The following is a 9,611-nucleotide window of genomic DNA, read 5'->3' as shown; positions in this document are numbered from 1 at the left end:
AATGAGAGAATGACAGGAATTTTTCAATTTTTATATTGGCTGTAATTCAACCATGCTGCAGTCATCTGAAGTGGCAGTAAATACTCCCCTCTTTATAATTTCCTGAACATTAAAAATTATATCCATTTCTTCAACTAGGAAGTTAATGTCGAGAGGATATATTGAAGCTTGAATTTGAGTAATGACGTACTGGACTGGTAAGTGTCCTAGTATTTAAGACACTTGCCAGTCATTTTTTCCTTTTCAGAGAGGGATCGCAAAAGGAATAACGAGGGATTATTCCAGGTGAACCTACAGAAACGTGAGAATACTGTCTTCTAGACTGAGCAATGCTCTTTCTCTACAGAGAGCTCCAAACAATCGCTAAAGTCAGGTTTTCTTCAACAATGATGTTTTAGCTTAATTGCCATGTTTTTTCTAGAACATGTATCTGAAGGAAAACTCATCCCTGTTTAGGTAAAACTATAATTAGAGAAAAAGTTGCTAGGGAGTTCTTAAACTACAGATATTCTTAGGTGAAGAGCTGAATGACTGAGAAATGTCAGTTTAGTTCAGACAAGGACACAGAGTTGGGTTCAAACCTGTTACACTGGTATAAAGGAGTTTTAAGTCCATGAAGTTACACTGGTTTGAGCGTTATGGGAAACTACTAGTGTCTTCCAGACTTGTTTTACAGATTGCTAAGCCACTACAGTGAATTTAACTTTAAAATGGCTTACAGGCCCTCCTCATTCTTCAGGACCTGACCTCAGATCTCTCTTTTAGGATGTAGCCCATTAAGTGACAAGACCAAGAGCTCCGTTCTGTGACATGCTGAACATCTGCTGAAAGACAAATATCCTAAAAATTCCTCCAGCTTCAGTCACCAGCACAGGGGCTGGGAGAAGCTGAGGAGCTCAGGCTGCTGCAGTCCTGGGCTGGTTAGCCCCACATCTCCCCGTTTACGTCCAGACCCCTTCTAGCCCGCAGCTGGGAGTGCAGACCCTGGTTTTCTTCAAACCAGAGCCTGGATTGTAGGTTGAGCATTCAGAAACAGGCATAGGCAAGGGTGGGAACACATGCCCATCAAACCTGTGTGTTTGGTTAAATGAGTTGGCTAGTTACAGAGTGGCAACCTGCTTAAGAGGTGGGGTAGAATACAATGACATTGATCTATGACATCATTATGTTACCTTAGGACATTGTGACACCATCAAATTACTTTAAGCATGACATCATCGTTTTGCCTCCTGTTGTTCCATGTCTTTCATCTCTTGTTTTCTGACATAATGAGATGGGGGTCTTGGTGATAACGGTACTCTCCCCTGCCACAGAAACCTTGCCCAGCTCCCGTGCAGTGTCCTGCCTGGTCACTGAGTGAGATGAAGGGCCGGGGGGGGGGGAAGATCATGTCGTTGCTAGCAGCATCCAAATGCATAGGCACAAAATGAGGAGTATAATTAAATTACGCGGGCAAACTTCTTTTACTGCTTTGTGCTGGAAGTTTTATTTGTAGAGCTCATTTTTCTTTCAAAGCATGCCTTTGTGATACAATTCCATGTTAAGGATTTTCCTACTGTCACCCAGATAAATGTCTTTCTACCTAAATGCTACTGCAAGCTCACAAATTCCACTTAAGAATTGTTTAGTTCTGTTTATTATTTTGATATACGTCCTCTTTTCAAGTGGAGTGTTGCCTGTTTTGCCTTGCTTACTTTAAATCTACCATTGGGATTAATTTGGTTATTTACTCTCAGTAATGGAAATAAGTCAAAGGGGAAATGTTTTTCACACTGAGCAGGCACCATGTTCTGGTATGAGCATTCTTTTCCTTTGTTTTTTGAAACAATCTTTTGATTTCTTAGGCTTTCCTTTCATGACATTTAGGAGAAAAGGAAACTGCTGTTGAATATGGGATGCCTGGGATTTCTGTTTTATATTATGCTTTTTAAATATTTGAACTCTGCTTCAGGACGGAACAAATTAGAGTTGAAACTGCAGGGTGGGTAAGGAGTTTCAAGGTTTCCTTATTTGATTTTCAGAGGTCTATATTTACCCTACTCCGTTTTATATTGTGAAGTACCCTTTTTGCTCACTCTGAACAGTCTTTTTATTGGTAGCAGGCTTCTAACTAATAGTTACCTGCACAGCAGTTGCTAATCTTCTCCACTACAACTTTTTTTTTAAAAAAACAAACCACCACCAACAAAAAAGCAGATTTATTCTGTGATGTACTTTGACAGACTATACGAAAACTTCCCTCGTGCACTGTTTCATTTTTGTTCCCTCTCCCTATCTCAAAGCACAATTTTTTGTATCTTGATTTCAGCTCTAAAAACCCCACCCCTTAAAACAACATGTTTTCCCTTCCTTAGTGAGAAGCAGGTGAATTGTAGATCTGCACGTTGCAATTTTGTTCAGCGGGACGCACGCAATGCTGGCACTGCAAGCTGGTGCCTTCCCCGAGTCCCGGCTAGGCTCCATCTCGAAAGTAGTGCTCAGTTCGTATGCTTGCGACAAGGTGATGTATAATCTCCTTGCTATTGTATTGGGCATATTTGCTGTATGACAGAAACTTGAGAGATTCACTTGTTTGCTATAAGGCCAACTGAGATGAAACGCATTTCCTAACATATTCTATCTACGCCAGCAGTTTGGTGGTTCTTATATACAGTAAGCAGTAAAACTAGTTAAAAGATCATTAAATAACTCCCATGAAATTATAACAATGCCATAAAAATTCTAACCAATACAGAGCGCCTTGCATCTCGGAGCCCTTTAATCAGTCTTTTCCTGGGCTGCGTTCAGACCAGTGACCGTGAATCTACCAGCTATCCAATCTCCAGCACCACATTTCCTCTTTTGCTCTGAGTTCTTGGGCCACCATGGAGAGAGAGAGCCAAAATCTTGCAGTACTCGCTATGGTGTGCCGAGCAGCTGTTCAAAGCTAGAGAAATTGCTTTGAACAAGGCAGAGAGAAGGTCTGATTCTCAACTTCCATATTAAAGTGGTAATGAACTGCATTTTTGTACATAGCTTTGAAAATCCCCACTGTGGAATCATGCGCTATCAAGGGTCATTTTAATAACATTGATTGTTAAAAGACACAGCTTCCAGTGTAGAAACAGAACTCATTAGAATTCAGGATAAAGCTGATTACAGAGGAACGCGTAAAATTGAATATTAAGAAGATTAAGAAGAGCTGGGTATCAGTGCTGTATTCCAAAGGGAAATCCATCACGTGCTTACTGTCCCAATCAGTGGTACCCAAAGGCAATGTGTACCTCTGTGAGCGTACCCTACTGGAGAGGGAACTCTCAGAGTTTGGCCAAGGGTAACTATAAATATTAAAACCTTTATTATCAATGTTTGATAGAAACATAAAAAATTTATAGTTGTATACAAATTCTTTCTTTTGCAGAGGAGACGCATGAGACTTTATAATGCCACTGTTAAGTCACTCTTATTTTTTTGTCTTTCACACAAAATCTAATTATTTCTGCCCAAATTTCTTTCTTTCTTTAATAGAGGTAGCATCATCCAAAAGAAGTAAAACACAATGAATAGCTGAAGCCTTATATACAGTTAAATAGTAGAGTCTGTATCAAGGTCGTTCAGATAGGCTGCTGTGCCTCGTTTTGTTTCTTTCCTTTTTTTTTTTTTAATTTCCAGGCCCCTAGCCCCTCTGCCTCCTTTTGCTATTCAGTATGTGTTTGTCACAGACTCTCTTGTTTAGAAACAAATGCATTCAGACATCTTTGGTACTTACAAAAGCAGTGTCTCAAACTACAGCAATCATTAACATAACAGTAACACACAGGAGTTACTCCAGCATATTGAAAAACCTGTGAAGCTTTCAATGCACTCTGTAACTGTGTGAGACAGAAATGAAAGGCGAATATCTACCTAAATGTGAATTTTCACCTCCCCATAACATGCAAATGGAATTATTTTCCACATTGTTGAGAAGATTCATTAAATGGATGCAGAATCTTAAGATTGAGAACCACCTTGTTTTGTAGTGAGAAGCTATATGAGACGTGACAACATTTATATATTTAATATACGATTATCATAATTGAAATGTAGAATTAACCAAACCTGCACTATTTATGATAATGGAACAATAAATACAAGCCTCCTGCAAAATACAGTGTGCCAAGAAACTAACTTAGAGAGGGTATAGTCATTAACTGCACTAGTATCATTACAGAAATTCGTTTTACTTCACTTTACTGTTGTGAAGTACACAAAAAATCAGAGAGGATATATCAGCTTTCCATGTTTTACTACTGTTTTCTGCCTTCTCAGTTGGTGTCTTTTAAGTGACCAAAGAGACAGGACTCACCAGGACCCTTTCCACCCCTCCCAGCATCACCTCCAGTAAGGCCCCAACTCAGCCGTACCTCTGTGTGGTACTCTGCAACAGATAATCATAGAATCACAGAATGGTTGGGGTTGGAAGGGACCTCTAAAGGTCATCCAGTCCAACCCCCCTGCCGTGGGCAGGGACATCTTCAACTCGATCAGGTTGCTCAGAGCCCCGTCCAGCCTGACCTGGAATGTTTCCAGGGACGGGGCATCCACCACCTCTCTGGGCAACCGGTGCCAGTGCGTCACCACCCTCAGCGTAAAAAATGTCTTCCTTATCTCTTCAGTTTGCCTTGTGCCCTATGCAAGTCTATTAACGTTATTGTTGCAGAAGCACTTGTGAGAGACATGGGGCTGGGGGGAGAAACCAGCCATTTAAAATATGGTCCTAGGCTTCCTGTCCTCCCATGTAATGTGTCCTGCCGTGCTGCCATAGCCCCACTGTAGCTAGTAGGCCTGCAGAAAATAACATGAATCCTTTTGGCTTTCAAGCAAACTAGGCTGTGTGGCCAACACAGTATATATAACCGTACAGATTTTCATATATTTTGAGCAAAAATGCACTACCCCCCCCAGATTTAGATGTAGCACTATGTTTACGGTGATGCTGCTATTACACCACTAAGTTACAATGCTCTGTTCAGTTACATTGCTATAAGTTTGTTCAATTTAGAATAACAAAAGCCATTGTAATATTAAGATAATCAAAACTGTATTAATATCTGAAGCTTCCTTTGTATAAATCAATCTATTTTTGAATAGAAAAAGGCTATAATACACTTTGCTGCAACCTAGGACAAACTATATGTGTTGTAAAGAGTTTCAGTAAATGTCCATGGACCCTCTCAGCTGTAAATGAATGTGTTTGAATAACACCAGTAATCTGAAGGTAATTAAAGTAGTTTATGCAAGGTGCAATAAACAGCCATTGTTGTGTCTACAGAACATTACTTTATGCTACTGTGAAGATGATGTCTTTTTAGCCTCCTAGCTGTTTTGAAAAAAAAAATTCAGAGGCCACTAGTCTGAAAGAAACAAGGACAAGATAATAACTAGACGCAATTAATCCCTGTGCTTTGGAATAGTACAAATCATTACAACAATCAGAGAAAGCTGTACAGAGGTTATAGGAAGGCAAGTTAATGCAATGTTTAAAAAAAAGAAATAGAGTGTTAGAAAGACCTAAATTACAAGAGCAAAGAAATGAAAATACAACTTAATAAGAAACAAATGTTGCATGCTGTGTATTAACAGTGGAATGCTTGCAGAAAATATGGAAAAGTCTTTGTTTACTCAACCCTGACTCATGGGCAAAGGTTTACATAAACTGGGCTTCTTTCCTGATCACAAGTATGTGGGAAGTCCTGTGGGGATGGGTAGTCAATAGGGCTTCTCAGTCACTTGAAATCAGGCACATGTTTGGATTCAGTCATTCAGGGTAAAAACTTGGTCCCATAATTGTCAGCAAAAAGCTCCCATTTTATCACTGGAGCCAGAATCCCACTAACGCACAGGCTCCAGCTCTGTTGCCAGCACTGGCTTCGATAGGAGGAACACAGAGCGCTGGCAGTCAGGGTCAGTCGCTGGATCTCGGCCCTCGCTCCCCTGCGTCAGCACGTGTTGCTGTGTCTCTCCCCAAACCGTTTCTGGTGCTCTGTTTCACTTACTGGCAGGAATGAGCGTTTGTCTTATGTGCAAAGAAGGAAGCAGTAGCAATAAAAATCCTCATTAATGAACATACAGAGCAGATCCTGCTTTCCAAGGCCATCTTGCCTCTTTTAGCAGGACTCTCTCAAGCCTGCATCACCTCCAGAAATCCAAGATGCAGCTGTCCTAGTCTGAATGGGAACTAAATTGCAGTTACCTATTGCATCGCTAGATTAACCTCCTCGAGGGGAAGGGATGAGAGTTACATACTTTTCTGCTTTAAAAAAAGTTCTAATAATTCAGAGAAACATCTAACGTTGGTAAATGTGCACGGTAAGTACTTGATGGATTCAATTTATTCCCCTCTTTGTGTGCTGACATCCTACTCGCTGCATAGGGAGATTCTACAGATGTACAGAAATGCTGCACAGGATGGGATGTTTCTTTATGGCATTTCCGTGTGCTTTAAATCTCTGAAGAGTTTTCTGTGTGTGTGTTTTATATTGAGTCATTAAGTACAAAAACAAACTTATTCACAAACCAACTTTGATCTAGGTTTCCTGTGATTTATCTCTGCTGTCTATAGCATGCACTGAAATCCTACCTGATTGTTATTAGCTCCCCAAATATTTATATCACTCCAGATAATCAATGCTTATCACAGTCAATACAGACGTTACAAGTTCCTCAAAGAAAGGCACTGTCAGCATAATAGCATTTTAATTATTGCAGCATATGTTTTCAAATGAGTCTTTTGTTTACAGTAACAATTAAACAGAGTATAACCATATATATCTAATTAATAGATGATGTTAAAAATATCGTACATGTAAATTACAGCTTTTCCCACTAAATGTATGAAGCAATAATGCAATGTCTTGGAGGTATTAATGCTCACTTCACTTAATTAATTTAAATCATGTTGCTAGTGCTGTTTTCTGCTTTCATTCCCTTGCGTTTGCACTCTCTACAGGATGTTTTTCATTCAACTGCTGTGTAAAACAAATTTGCTTGTGGGGGTTTGGTGATATAAAGCATCTGACTGGCACCAGTACATTAGTTATCCTACATATAACTGAAAACATAAATGCAATATTTGGAGAAGAAGTAGAGATAGCAGCATCTACTGGTTAGAAAGACGCAGACTACATGTTTTTTGTTATCAAGTGTGCTGTAAGTTCATGGGGAAGTTCAGTGGAGAACACGCTGAGCCCTTCTGTCCCTCAGCTTCCCAGCTTTACGTAGCCTTTTACTCCCTGCACCATTTTGAAGTTCTCCAAAAAGAAGTGCAACGTTTCTTTTTTTTAAAGACATTTCAAAGAAAACTTCTTTATTATCTACTTTGTAAGGAAGACTTAACATTCATCTATCTCCGAACAGAATCTAGTCTAGGGATGTCACAAGAATATTTCTATAGGCAGCACAGTCATGCTTTGAAGAGGGGAATTACTCTTTGTCTCTTTTTAAATGTACTTGCTGCTCATGCAAGACATTAGGGAGACAGTTCTGAATCAGAATATTGTACTTATCTTCTGGATAGATGCAAATCAAAAGATAGTTATAATACAAATCAGTGTGAGGATTTTTTTTTATGCCTTAACTACATAAAATTTCAACTATTTCCCATCTAAAGAAGTTGTTGCAGGCAAAAGGTACATTTTGTGAAGTAAATTTTTTTTCTTTGGTGAACACCTGAGAGAAACCGTCTCTGGATCTAAAAAGGTCTTTGGAAAAACCTAACATATTTGCTAAGTAAATAACAGGCACACCTTGCTTTTTCAGGGATGAATTTCTTCTATAATTCTTTTGATATCCTCTTTATCAGGCACATGATAGCCTGGGGGTTTGAAACACAAAAGCACAGAGAACACAAGCACTGGTGGATAATAAGTTTTTCCCAGGTACAAAGACTATTGACCATAAAAATGGTTTAAAATAATGAGGAAGACAATTAAACCAGTGAAAAGGCTCTTACTATAAGATTTCAGAGGGCTCTGGTTAGTGGCCCCTTTGTACATTTTTGTATCTTCATATTGACAGGAATACAAGAATTGACATATTTGCCTATTTCAGTAGTCTGACCTTCACTAGTGACCTCATCTTGAGCTGTAATACAAGTCTTATGTACTGTACGTGTCTTATTTACTCACTATAGCTAATGTCCTGGAGCACTGGATTGTGATGCCAGGCATTTTTAGTTTAACCTACTAAATCTATCAGTAAAAAATCTAAAATAATGCTTAAAGCATATGCATATTTATGTTCAATATTTATTTTTCCATCACTGGATTCACTTCTCACTAAATCAAAATTAAAAATATATTTGAAATGGTTGAACATGTTGCTTTTATTACTGTTCTAATGCCACAACTCTACAATTTTTTGGCTCTGATGTATACAGATATATATACACACACACATATATATATGCATACACAAGCAGATATATACGTCTGCTGAAATTCTTTGTACTTCCAACTCACAATGATTAAAATAATCAAAGTTTATCTTGAAAATCCCTGCTCCTGGGGTCACTGGATTAGTTCAAAATTTCAGCTTTTGTTCAAAACACAGGCTTCCTGGAACCTCAAAAACATCTGGTAAATCTGAATCTTCCAGTCCAGATTCAAAAAGGATATAACATTACTAAGTTATCTGTGTATTTAGATGGAGAGAATAAGTTGGATAAACACTTATTTGAAAGTTTATAATCTGGCTGGATGAGTCTTCTACTGCTATTTTTTGCAGGCATGCAGACTGGCCATTTTACAAGTAGCGCTGCATAATCATTGTAGGTCTCCAAAGACTCTGTATTTCTAGTTATGTTATCTACTCAAAGGTGTGCCTCTTCTGCTAGAAAATGGTATCTTGATATATCATCTTTATTGTTGCTTACTAGAATCAGAATCATGTAGGTTGGAAAAGACGATTATCGAGTCCAACCATAAATGAAGAGTTTGGATGAGTGTGGTTTTTTTTTTTTTTTAATGAGGCTTTTTTCCAGAAGGTTTGTTTTGTCCCGGACTTGGTTAGAAACACTTTCCTGATTTTATATATTTTCACTTTCCAAATTCAAAATGATGGCTCGAGCTCACTGAGATGGTGTCATAAGACTATTGACCACCATCACAAGACTACCTAAAGATGCAGACTAAAAAGTAGGCTAAGGTTAAGTTGATGTAATTCAGGATTGAATGTAAACTCTTGTTCCTAGAAAATGATTGCACATATGTAGATAATTTTCGATGCAGTGGATAAAATCTATATCCTTTTGTCATTTGTTTGATTGCTTTTGAGCAACAACTCTGCTGAAGGATTCTGACAAATGTGGTACTCATGCTGTGTGAATGGCCGTCCCATCCATGTACAAACTGTACCAGTTCAGGGTAACGTCCAGTGCAATGGCTTCATATTTACTTCCCAGATGCATGAGTGGGAATAAAGCACTAGCTGTTGACCTGGAAATGTAAATACAAAAGAAAATTGAAAAAAAAGGACCATGTTGGTAATGCAAATTCCATTTTAAGATTAAGGAAATAATCACAGGAAATAGTTGTGGCTGAGCATACTCTTCCTCTGTTGATTTCTATTCGATACATACCTTAATTGTCTCT

This window comes from Pygoscelis adeliae, unplaced genomic scaffold (assembly GCF_000699105.1).
Source record: "Pygoscelis adeliae isolate BGI_AS28 unplaced genomic scaffold, ASM69910v1 Scaffold256, whole genome shotgun sequence".
Taxonomy (NCBI): domain Eukaryota; kingdom Metazoa; phylum Chordata; class Aves; order Sphenisciformes; family Spheniscidae; genus Pygoscelis; species Pygoscelis adeliae.
This window is presented reverse-complemented; position numbering follows the sequence as displayed.